Source organism: Rhipicephalus microplus, unplaced genomic scaffold (assembly GCF_043290135.1).
Source record: "Rhipicephalus microplus isolate Deutch F79 unplaced genomic scaffold, USDA_Rmic scaffold_257, whole genome shotgun sequence".
NCBI lineage: Eukaryota > Metazoa > Arthropoda > Arachnida > Ixodida > Ixodidae > Rhipicephalus > Rhipicephalus microplus.
This window is the reverse complement of record NW_027464828.1, coordinates 105001-117500: the sequence shown is the minus strand read 5'-3', so window position 1 is coordinate 117500 and position 12500 is coordinate 105001. Positions and strand designations below refer to the sequence as shown.

The 12500-nt window shown below is 60.7% G+C and overlaps 2 non-coding genes across 2 annotated transcripts; both read left to right on the top strand.

Annotated features, from left to right (window-relative positions):
* Positions 1 to 8724: 8724 nt before the first annotated feature.
* Positions 8725 to 10539, top strand: LOC142792885 (small subunit ribosomal RNA). Its single transcript, XR_012891277.1, has one exon. It is a non-coding gene; the product is annotated as a small subunit ribosomal RNA (ribosomal RNA).
* A 1719-nt stretch (positions 10540 to 12258) lies between these two features.
* LOC142792902 (5.8S ribosomal RNA) lies at positions 12259 to 12411 on the top strand. The gene has a single exon (XR_012891292.1). It is a non-coding gene; the product is annotated as a 5.8S ribosomal RNA (ribosomal RNA).
* The last annotated feature ends 89 nt before the right edge of the window (positions 12412 to 12500 follow it).

Below are 12500 nucleotides of genomic sequence, written 5' to 3'. Positions count from 1 at the left end.
GTGCGCATGCAAGAGGTGTCAGAGCTAGCGAACTTGTGCCACGAGCAACAGGTCACTAAAAGCCTATAGATGACGGTGTTGGAGGAAAAGAAAAATATCGAGAAAGCACTGCGGTGTGCCGTGCGTAGGGACGGGCGCGCGTGCCACATGCCGCCGAAATATGGGTGTCGGAGAAAACAGAGTGCCGCGCGTAACGAGGGGCGCGCGTGTTACAGAGAGATATGCCCAAACGCATGAAAGTGTACGCAGGTGTCCTAAGGCAGTTTTTTTTTTTTTTCCTCATTTTGATGTCGCCCCGGCTGACGCGGTTTTCGCTTTTCCGTGCCGCCCCGGCTGACGCGGTTTTCGTTTTTCCGTGCCGCCCCGGCTGACGCAGTTTTTGCGCCGCCCCGGCTGACGCGGTTTTTGCGCCGCCCCGGCTGACGCGGTTTTCGCGCCGCCCCGGCTGACGCGGTTTTCGCGCCGCCCCGGCTGACGCGGTTTTTGCGTCGCCCCGGCTGACGCGGTTCGGACTTTGCACTTTTTGGCTCACCCCGGCTGGCGGCCCACTCACTCGATCGCCAGGTCTGTTTGCCCCGGTGGTTCCACCGCCAGGCTTAAGCGCGAACTTTTTTTGTTTGTTTTCTTTTGATTAAGCGCAAGCTTTTTTCTTTGTTTTCTTTTGATTAAGCGCGGGCTTTTTTCTTTGTTTTTTTTTTTATTTCGCCCCGGCAGACGCGGTTTTTGCGCCGCCCCGGCTGACGCGGTTTTTGCCGCCCCGGCTGACGCAGTTCGGACTTAGCACTTTTCGGCTGTGCCTGGCTGGCGGCCCACTCACTCGATCGCCATGTCTGTTTGCCACAGTTTTCCCGGTGGTGCCGCACCCGGGCTCGCCCCGGCTGACGCAGTTTTCGCGCCGCCCCGGCTGACGCGGTTTCGTGCCGCCCCGGCAGACGCGGTTTTCGCGCCGCCCCGGCTGACGCGGTTTCGTGCCGCCCCGGCAGACGCAGTTCGGACTTAGCACTTTTCGGCTGTGCCTGGCTGGCGGCCCACTCACTCGATCGCCATGTCTGTTTGCCACAGTTTTCCCGGTGGTGCCGCACCCGGGCTCGCCCCGGCTGACGCAGTTTTCGCGCCGCCCCGGCTGACGCGGTTTCGTGCCGCCCCGGCAGACGCGGTTTTCGCGCCGCCCCGGCTGACGCGGTTTCGTGCCGCCCCGGCAGACGCAGTTCGGACTTAGCACTTTTCGGCTGTGCCTGGCTGGCGGCCCACTCACTCGATCGCCATGTCTGTTTGCCACAGTTTTCCCGGTGGTGCCGCACCCGGGCTCGCCCCGGCTGACGCAGTTTTCGCGCCGCCCCGGCTGACGCGGTTTCGTGCCGCCCCGGCAGACGCGGTTTTCGCGCCGCCCCGGCTGACGCGGTTTCGTGCCGCCCCGGCAGACGCAGTTCGGACTTGGCACTTTTCGGCTGTGCCTGGCTGGCGGCCCACTCACTCGATCGCCATGTCTGTTTGCCACAGTTTTCCCGGTGGTGCCGCACCCGGGCTCGCCCCGGCAGACGCGTTTTTTTTTTTTCTTTCGCCCCGGCTGACGCAGTTTTCGCGCCGCCCCGGCTGACGCGGTTTCGTGCCGCCCCGGCAGACGCGGTTTTTTGCGCCGCCCCGGCTGACGCGGTTTTTGCCGCCCCGGCTGACGCAGTTCGGACTTAGCACTTTTCGGCTGTGCCTGGCTGGCGGCCCACTCACTCGATCGCCATGTCTGTTTGCCACAGTTTTCCCGGTGGTGCCGCACCCGGGCTCGCCCCGGCTGACGCAGTTTTCGCGCCGCCCCGGCTGACGCGGTTTCGTGCCGCCCCGGCAGACGCGGTTTTCGCGCCGCCCCGGCTGACGCGGTTTCGTGCCGCCCCGGCAGACGCAGTTCGGACTTAGCACTTTTCGGCTGTGCCTGGCTGGCGGCCCACTCACTCGATCGCCATGTCTGTTTGCCACAGTTTTCCCGGTGGTGCCGCACCCGGGCTCGCCCCGGCTGACGCAGTTTTCGCGCCGCCCCGGCTGACGCGGTTTCGTGCCGCCCCGGCAGACGCGGTTTTCGCGCCGCCCCGGCTGACGCGGTTTCGTGCCGCCCCGGCAGACGCAGTTCGGACTTAGCACTTTTCGGCTGTGCCTGGCTGGCGGCCCACTCACTCGATCGCCATGTCTGTTTGCCACAGTTTTCCCGGTGGTGCCGCACCCGGGCTCGCCCCGGCAGACGCGTTTTTTTTTTTCTTTCGCCCCGGCTGACGCAGTTTTCGCGCCGCCCCGGCTGACGCGGTTTCGTGCCGCCCCGGCAGACGCGGTTTTTTTGCGCCGCCCCGGCTGACGCGGTTTTTGCCGCCCCGGCTGACGCAGTTCGGACTTGGCACTTTTTGGCTGAGCCTGGCTGGTGGCCCACTCACTCGATCGCCATGTCTGTTAGCCACAGTTTTCCCGGTGGTGCCGCACCCGGGCTCGCCCCGGCTGACGCAGTTTTCGCGCCGCCCCGGCAGACGCGGTTTTCGCGCCGCCCCGGCTGACGCGGTTTTTGCCGCCCCGGCTGACGCAGTTCGGACTTGGCACTTTTTGGGCTGAGCCTGGCTGGCGGCCCACTCACTCGATCGCCATGTCTGTTTGCCACAGTCTTCCCGGTGGTGCCGCACCCGGGCTCGCCCCGGCAGACGCGTTTTTTTTTCTTTCGCCCCGGCAGACGTGGTTCCCCCCCCCCCCTTTTCGCTCGCCCCGGCTGACGAGGTTTTCGCGCCGCCCCGGCTGACGCAGTTTTCGCGCCGCCCCGGCTGACGCGGTTTCGTGCCGCCCCGGCTGACGCGGTTTTCGCGCCGCCCCGGCTGACGCGGTTTTTGCGTCGCCCCGGCTGACACGGTTCGGACTTTGCACTTTTCGGCTGTGCCTGGCTGGCGGCCCACTCACTCGATCGCCATGTCTGTTTGCCACAGTTTTCCCGGTGGTGCCGCACCCGGGCTTGCCCCGGCAGACGCGTTTTTTTTTTCTTTTCGCCCCGGCTGACGCAGTTTTCGCCCCGCCCCGGCTGACGCGGTTTCGTGCCGCCCCGGCAGACGCGGTTTTTTGCGCCGCCCCGGCTGACGCGGTTTTTGCCGCCCCGGCTGACGCAGTTCGGACTTTGCACTTTTTGGCTGAGCCTGGCTGGCGGCCCACTCACTCGATCGCCATGTCTGTTTGCCACAGTTTTCCCGGTGGTGCCGCACCCGGGCTCGCCCTGGCAGACGCGTTTTTTTTTTTCCTTCGCCCCGGCAGACGTGGTTCCCCCCCCCCCTCCGTCTTTCTTTTTGTTTTTTTTTTTCGCCGCGGCTGAAGTGGATTTTTCGGTGCCTCGACGCCCCGGTAGTCGCGGTTTTTCCGTTTCCGCACGGCCCCGGCTGACGCTGCTCGGTCACAGTCGCCTTTTGTGAGGATTGCAGACTTCTTGAGCGCGGGTGTTTTTTTTTTGTTGTTGTTGTTGTTTTATTACGCATTCGCTCCAGCAGACGCTGTTTAGACTTTTTGTTTCCTCTTTTATCCTGCGACGAGGTGACGAGGTTTATTCGGTGCCCCGCCGCCCCGGCTGAAGTGATTTTTCCTGTCCCGTGCCGCCCCGGCTGACGCGGTTGGGACTTCGCGTTTGTTCGGCCGCCACGGGTTTTGGCGCACTCGCTCGGTTGCTTGTTGTTGCCACTTGTTGCGAACCCAGGTTTCTTGAGCGAGCGCGGGCGTTTTTTCTTCCTTTCTTTCTTTGTTCTATGTGTTAGCGAATCGGCCTTTAATATCACACGAGGACTCACAACCAACAATTTTCAGTTTGAAGTGTAAAAAATCTGCAGGTGTTGACGTAACTGACTTGCCCCGTACCCTTGAGTACATCCATGAAGTTCTCGTAGTACTACTAAATCGCATTATTCCAAGTGGAGAAATTCCCATAAACTTGCAAACCTCTACACGAAAATCGGTGCGCGTGATAAAGTTGAAAATTATCGTCCGATATCAAATGTGCCTTCTATAACACAAATTCTAGGAAAAAAAAAAAAACACTTGTTCGCCGTTTTCTGCGCCGTGACTGGCAGCACTCCGGCGAAGCGAAACGGGGTCGATTCGAGCACGATATCGGCGTCTTTCGACGTGCTCGCCGGCGACCGTCGCACGAGTACGTCGCACGAGCGCGTCTGCCGGGGCGCCGTTTGCGAAGCCGACGCAAAAGTGGGAACCGCCGCTCGGATGATCGCCGCTTTCGGCAGAGTGAGTGTTGGCACTCCGGGGAAGCGAAACAGCGTGAATGCGCCCACGAAATCGGCGTATTTTGAAGTGCCCGCCGGCGACCGTCGCACGAGTACGGTAAACCGCGTCAGCCGGGGCGTAGTTCGGGACGCCGACGAAAAAGTGGGAAGCGCAACTCGGATCTTCGCCGTTTTTGCAGGAGTGAGTGGCGGCCCTCCTGCGAGACCAAGAAGCATCGATTCGTGCACGAATTCGGCGCCTTTCGACGTGATCGCCGGCGACCGTCGCTCGAGTAGGGCAAACCGCGTCTGCCGGGGCGGGCTTCGGGACGCCGATGCGAAAGTGGGAAACGCTGCTCGGATGTTCGCCGTTTTTGGCCGAGTGAGTGCTGGCACTCGGGCGAAGCCAAACGGGGCCGATTACGGCACGATATCGGCGTCTTTCGACGTGCCCGGCGGCGACCGTCGCACGAGTACGGTAAACCGCGTCAGCCCGGGCGGAGTTCGGGACGCCGATGCGAAAGTGGAGAACGCCGCTCGGATCTTCGCCGTTTTTGGAGGAGTGAGTGGCGGCACTCCGGAGAAGCCAAGGAGCGCCAATTAGCGCACGATATCGGCGTCTTTCGACGCGCTCGCCGGCGACCGTCGAACGAGTAGGGCAAACCGCGTCTGCCGGGGCGGGGTTTACGACGCCGACGCAAAAGTGGGAACCGCCGCTCGGATGTTGGCCGTTTTTGGCAGAGTGAGTGCTGGCACACCGGCGACGCGAAAGAGCGCGAAAGCGCCCACGAAAGTGGCGTATTTGGACGTGCTTGACGGCGACCGCTGCAGGAGTACGAAAAACCACGTCAGCCGGGGCGAGCGACCCACGGCGGTCTGGGTGCTTATCGCTGCTATTATAGGGGCACCCCGGCAGACGCAGAAAAAAAAAATTTTTTTTCGACCTTCTTTTTTGCTGGTCGAGCTCGGGTAACCCAGGTCGCAATGGGAGCCGCGCACGAAAGCGGCGTCGCGAGACGCGTTCGCGGTCGCTAGTCGCACGAGCTCGGCAACCGCGTCAGCCGGCGCGGAGTTCGGGATGCCGACGGCTAAGTGGGTACCGCTGCTCGGATGTTCGCCGTTTTTGGCCGAGTGAGTGCTGGCACTCCGGCGAAGCGAAACGGGGCCGATTCGGGCACGATATCGGCGTATTTCGACGTGCTCGCCGGCGACCGTCGCACGAGTACGGCAAAGCGCGTCTGCCGGGGCGAGGTTTGCGATGCCGACGAAAAAGTGGGAAGCGCCGCTCGGATCTTCGCCGTTTTTGCAGGAGTGAGTGGCGGCCCTCCTGCGAGACCAAGAAGCATCGACTCGCGCACGATATCGGTGTCTTTCGACGTGCCCGCCGGCCACCGCCGCACGAGTACGGCAAACCGCGTATGCCGGGGCGGGGTTGGCGACGCCGACGCAAAAGTGGGAACCGCCACTAGGATGTTCGCCGTTTTTGGCAGAGTGAGTGCTGGCACACCGGCGACGCGAAAGAGCGCGAAAGCGCCCACGAAAGTGGCGTATTTGGACGTGCTTGACGGCGACCGCTGCAGGAGTACGAAAAACCACGTCAGCCGGGGCGAGCGACCCACGGCGGTCTGGGTGCTTATCGCTGCTATTATAGGGGCACCCCGGCAGACGCAGAAAAAAAAATTTTTTTTCGACCTTCTTTTTTGCTGGTCGAGCTCGGGTAACCCAGGTCGCAATGGGAGCCGCGCACGAAAGCGGCGTCGCGAGACGCGTTCGCGGTCGCTAGTCGCACGAGCTCGGCAACCGCGTCAGCCGGCGCGGAGTTCGGGATGCCGACGGCTAAGTGGGTACCGCTGCTCGGATGTTCGCCGTTTTTGGCCGAGTGAGTGCTGGCACTCCGGCGAAGCGAAACGGGGCCGATTCGGGCACGATATCGGCGTATTTCGACGTGCTCGCCGGCGACCGTCGCACGAGTACGGCAAAGCGCGTCTGCCGGGGCGAGGTTTGCGATGCCGACGAAAAAGTGGGAAGCGCCGCTCGGATCTTCGCCGTTTTTGCAGGAGTGAGTGGCGGCCCTCCTGCGAGACCAAGAAGCATCGACTCGCGCACGATATCGGTGTCTTTCGACGTGCCCGCCGGCCACCGCCGCACGAGTACGGCAAACCGCGTATGCCGGGGCGGGGTTGGCGACGCCGACGCAAAAGTGGGAACCGCCACTAGGATGTTCGCCGTTTTTGGCAGAGTGAGTGCTGGCACTCCGGCGAAGCGAAAGAGCGCGAATGCGCCCACGAAAGTGGCGTGTTTGGACGTGCTTGACGACGACCACCGCAGGAAAACGAAAAACCACGTCAGCCGGGGCGAGCGACCCATGGCGGTCTGGGTGCTTATCGCTGCTATTATAGGGGCACCCCGGCAGACGCAAAAAAAAAAAAAATTTTTTTTCGACATTCTTTCTTGCTCGTCGACCTCGGGTGACCCAGGTCGCAGTGGGAGCCGCGCACGAAAGCGGCGTCGCGAGACGGCTTCGCGGTCGCTAGTCGCACGAGCTCGGCAACCGCGTCTGCCGGGGCGGAGTTCGGGACGCCGACGGCTAAGTGGGAACCGCCGCTCGGATGTTCGCCGTTTGTGGCCGAGTGAGTGCTGGCACTCCGGCGAAGCCAAACGGGGCCGATTCCGGCACGATATCGGCGTCTTTCTACGTGCTCGCCGGCGACCGTCGCACGAGTACGGCAAAGTGCGTCTGCCGGGGCGGGGTTTGCGACGCGTACGCAATAGTGAGAACCGTCGCTCGGATGTTCGTCGTCTTTCGCCGAGCCAGTGCTGGCACTCCGGCGAAGCCGAACGGAGCCGATTCGGGCACGATATCGGCGTCTTTCCACGTGCTCGCCGGCGACCGTCGCACGAGTACGGTAAACCGCGTCAGCCGGGGCGGAGTTCGGGACGCCGATGCGAAAGTGGGAAGCGCCGCTCGGATCTTCGCCGTTTTTGGAGGAGTCAGTGGCGGCACTCCGGTGAAGCCAAGGTGCGCCAATTCGCGCACGATATCGGCGTCTTTCGACGTGCCCGCCGGCCACCGTCGCACGAGTACGGCAAACCTCGTCTGCCGGGGCGGGGTTTGCGACGCCGACGCAAAAGTGGGAACCGCCGCTCGGATGTTCGCCGTTTTTGGCAGAGTGAGTGCTGGCACTCCGGCGAAGCGAAAGAGCGTGAATGCGCCCACGAAAGTAGCGTATTTGGACGTGCTTGACGGCGACCGCCGCAGGAGTACGAAAAACCACGTCAGCCGGGGCGAGCGACCCACGGCGGTCTGGGTGCTTATCGCTGCTATTATAGGGGCACCCCGGCAGACGCAGAAAGAAAAAAAAAAAAAAATGGGGACATGGCGTGCGTCACCGTGCGGCTTCGCAGCGTTGCCGAAGTCGCCGAGCCCTTCGACTGAGCCGAACGGCGGACAGGGAACGTTGGTCGGCCGTTCTAACCTGTCGGTGCCACGCCGAGACGTCGTTAAGGAAAACCGCGTCGTGGGCCTCTACGACGCCGTCGAGTCGTTGTACGTTTGGTGTCCAGCGTGTCGGCGGCGAGTAGCGGACACGTCGTTCACGACTTCGGTCTTTCGCAGTCGACGCGAACTTGCGGAGAGTCGTGGTGCCTCACGTTTTCGGCAGAAACCGCGGCGGAATTTTCCCGTGCGTGCGCGCACGACCTCGGTGCTGTGCCGTCAGCGTAGTGTTGCACAAACTCGTGGCCTACCCAAGGTGCGGTACGTTTGCGGCCGTATCCTCGGTGGGAATTTCGTGAGTAGGGTCGCAAATTCTACGACCTCGGCGGGTTTGAGAGCGACGTAGACTTGTGGCACGCTCAACGTGCCACACGTTTCGGGGCACACCCGCGGTGAAATTTTCTCGAGTACGCTCGTATTAGTGCCCAAGGAGGTCTGGGTACTTATCGCTGCTATTATGTGGGGGTTCTCGTGAGCGGCGTACGCGAAAGCGACCGGGTGTCTGATATGCGGCGGGCTTCGGCCTCGTCAAGCGTGTCCTCGGGTCTGCTCCAGGGGAATCCACGGCAGTCGTCTGCAGCCTCATCCGCTTGATGCGTTAGGGGCTGGTTGTCGGACGGTGCCGTTTTACCACGATATCGAGGTGTGTTCCGTGTCGTCCTCGGGCGATTCAGATGCGAAAGCGCCGAAGACGCGGGCGTGACCCGTCGTCTGGCGGCTTTGCAGTCTCGGCTCCGTTGCTAGTTCCGGCCGGTCCACCGACAGTGCAGCGGGCTTGGGCAACCCGCACGGCGCGACCGAGTCGATGCAACGAAAAAGAGCGAGCATGAACGTGCTTCTTGCCGCACGGCTCCCACTCGTCTTTCGGGAAGGTTGTGCCGTAGCGAGCTCGAACGCCGTCATCTCGGAGTGCAAAATAAGCGTGTTGGGGCGCCTGAAGGTGGCCTCCGCCGCACACAGACTGCGTCCGGCCCGCCGAAGGCGAGGACGGACGCGCAGTCGAACGATTACCTGGTTGATCCTGCCAGTAATCATATGCTTGTCTCAAAGATTAAGCCATGCATGTCTAAGTACATGCCGAAATAAGGCGAAACCGCGAATGGCTCATTAAATCAGTTATGGTTCCTTAGATCGTTTCTTCCTACTTGGATAACTGTGGCAATTCTAGAGCTAATACATGCAGTGAGCCTGGAGCCCTTTGGGTAACGGGTGCTTTTATTAGACCAAGATCGATCGGGTTTCGGCCCGTATTGTGTGGTGACTCTGGATAACTTTGTGCTGATCGCATGGCCACGAGCCGGCGACGTTTCTTTCAAGTGTCTGCCTTATCAACTTTCGATGGTAGGTTACTTGCTTACCATGGTTGTTACGGGTAACGGAGAATCAGGGTTCGATTCCGGAGAGGGAGCCTGAGAAACGGCTACCACATCCAAGGAAGGCAGCAGGCGCGCAAATTACCCACTCCCGGCACGGGGAGGTAGTGACGAAAAATAACAATACGGGACTCTTTTGAGGCCCCGTAATTGAAATGAGTACACTCTAAATCCTTTAACGAGGATCAATTGGAGGGCAAGTCTGGTGCCAGCAGCCGCGGTAATTCCAGCTCCAATAGCGTATACTAAAGCTGCTGCGGTTAAAAAGCTCGTAGTTGGATCTCAGTTCCAGACGAGTAGTGCATCTACCCGATGCGACGGCTCGGACTGAACATCATGCCGGTTCTTTCTTGGTGCACTTCATTGTGTGCCTCGAGATGGCCGGTGCTTTTACTTTGAAAAAATTAGAGTGCTCAACGCAGGCGAGTCGCCTGAATAAACTTGCATGGAATAATAGAACAAGACCTCGTTTCTGTTCTGTTGGTTTTTGGAATACGAGGTAATGATTAAGAGGGACGGACGGGGGCATTCGTATTGCGGCGCTAGAGGTGAAATTCTTGGACCGTCGCAAGACGAACTACTGCGAAAGCATTTGCCAAGAATGTTTTCATTGATCAAGAATGAAAGTCAGAGGTTCGAAGGCGATCAGATACCGCCCTAGTTCTGACCATAAACGATGCCAACCAGCGATCCGCCTGAGTTACTCAAATGACTCGGCGGGCAGCTTCCGGGAAACCAAAGTATTTGGGTTCCGGGGGAAGTATGGTTGCAAAGCTGAAACTTAAAGGAATTGACGGAAGGGCACCACCAGGAGTGGAGCCTGCGGCTTAATTTGACTCAACACGGGAAAACTTACCCGGCCCGGACACTGGGAGGATTGACAGATTGAGAGCTCTTTCTTGATTCGGTGGATGGTGGTGCATGGCCGTTCTTAGTTGGTGGAGCGATTTGTCTGGTTAATTCCGATAACGAACGAGACTCTAGCCTATTAAATAGGTGCGGGGTTCCCAGCACCTTACAACCTTCTTAGAGGGACAAGCGGCTCCTAGCCGCACGAAACAGAGCAATAACAGGTCTGTGATGCCCTTAGATGTCCGGGGCCGCACGCGCGCTACACTGAAGGAAGCAGCGTGTCTTTATCCCTGTCTGAAAAGACTGGGTAACCCGTGGAACTTCTTTCGTGATTGGGATAGGGGCTTGCAATTGTTCCCCTTGAACGAGGAATTCCCAGTAAGCGCGAGTCATAAGCTCGCGTTGATTACGTCCCTGCCCTTTGTACACACCGCCCGTCGCTACTACCGATTGAATGATTTAGTGAGGTCTTCGGACCGATGTCCGGCGCGGCCTTTCGGTTGCGCCGGTCTGTTGGAAAGATGACCAAACTTGATCATTTAGAGGAAGTAAAAGTCGTAACAAGGTTTCCGTAGGTGAACCTGCGGAAGGATCATTAACGGATTGTGAAGGGTGAGCGCCTCAGCTGCGTCTGCGCCCGACACTTTCTGCCGCTGACCCCGTTTGGACGCGGGGTCGGCTTTTCCCCACGGGGCTGCCTGAATGTGGAGCGGCACCCCGTGACAAATTGTTGCGCCCAGCGGACGCCAACACCGCGACCTTGGACGGTCGGCCAGGTGGCGGACGCGGGTACAAACGGCGCAACGCACTCATAGGTCGGCTTTCGACCCGCCACTGCACCGTGGCTCGAAGCGCTCGAAATGCGCGACCCGACCGCTGCGGGACCGCCTAGTACTGTAAACAGGAGCGGCGGAGCGCGAACGGCGAGTCGTGGTTACGTCGGTAGAAGGCGAGGCTGCGCGTTCCCGAAACGCCAGCCGAGTGCCCTCCCGACCGTTCGAGCGTGCAAGAACGAGACCCGACAATCGCGCGGCGACTGCCAAGTACGAGAGGAACGGCACAAGCGTCGGCGGTCGGTCAAGGAACTGGCGATGTGACGGGTCCGCTGTGCACCAGTGCATACCGTCCCGCCGTCCGCGGCAAGCGCCTCCGCGTCCTCGGGTGACGGAGGCTGCCGGTCGGTTCTTGCAGGCGAGGGATCTCGCTGGCACCGGTTCGCGTTGACGCGCGGCCGGTCATGGCACGGCGATGCGACGGCCGAGGTGCGCAGTACTCGATGGAGGAACCGCACGCTCCGATGACCGTCCCGCCCTCCGCGGCGTATGCGTACCGACCGTAATGGTTGCAGCAGCGCCGGCCGGCTTTTGAATTCGCCACACGAAACACGGTGCGAGATCGCGGTTAGGGGAGCGTCGACGTTGCCAGGCGTTTTGCTTGCTGCCGAGGGAAAGGCGGCACGGCCACGTCGCGCTCGTCGCGATTAGCGGGTCTGCGCGCTTTGGGAAGGTGCCGCAACGACTTGCCGAAAGAGGAAGCACGGAAGAACGAGGGACTTGGACGTCCCGACAATTGAACGCACTTGCGGCCAGGCCCTTGCTGGCTTCGTTCTTCCGCCTCGAGTAGGCTCGTACGCGGCTCCGGCGCCGAAAGTGGTCCTTGGCACCGACTTCGGTGGACGTGGGAAGTGCCGCGCAAGTACGGCGCGCCTGGCTCCACCTGTTGGCTAAAGTAGGCAGCCGGATCGGCATTTTGGTGTGCGGTGGCAAACCGTGGATGCGAAAAAAGCTTGTGCGATTTCGTGGAACAAAAAGCGGGGGTCCCCCTTTTTATGCGGAGGAGACCGACCCGCCTGCCGTGGTGAACCGCGACGCCACGGTAAAAACGGGAGAGGCTTGTCGATGGGACCGTGCATCCCGCGCTCCACGGAGGCCGGGAGGCGGCCGCCCGAGGAAATGTGTAGCCGTCGAGGCCCGCATCTGCGTGCACTCTTATCCAAATGGGTGTACCGCAGGCATTTTCTGGTTAGGCGGGCCAATGAGAGCGAGCACACAACGATACCTACGGGTCCGGCTTGGAGAACCGGCTTCGACGCCTCCCGAGTATTTATAGAGGGGTGGACCACGAAAGCACTCGCAAGTAGCGAAAGCGAAACGCCGTCCGAAACACACCGTTTGCTCGATTTGCGGCAGCCGAAAAAGGCGCGGCAGAGTTTTGGAGTCCAAGCGTGCGCTGAAAAGCGCCCTTCTTGGCCACTGTTTGGCCGAGTGCCAGAAACGTTTGGTTTTGACTGTACGGAATTGAACAAACACTTTTTCACGACTCTAAGCGGTGGATCACTCGGTTCTCGGGTCGATGAAGAACGCAGCCAGCTGCGAGACTTGGTGTGAATTGCAGGACACACTGAGCACTGATTCTTTGAACGCACATTGCGGCCTTGGGTCTTCCCTTGGCTTCGTCTGTCTGAGGGTCGGATCACATATCAAGAGAGCCTTCGGCGCACAAGGGAACGTGAGCCGTCGACTCGTTTTGACCGCGTCGGCAACACGGACAGCACGCTGA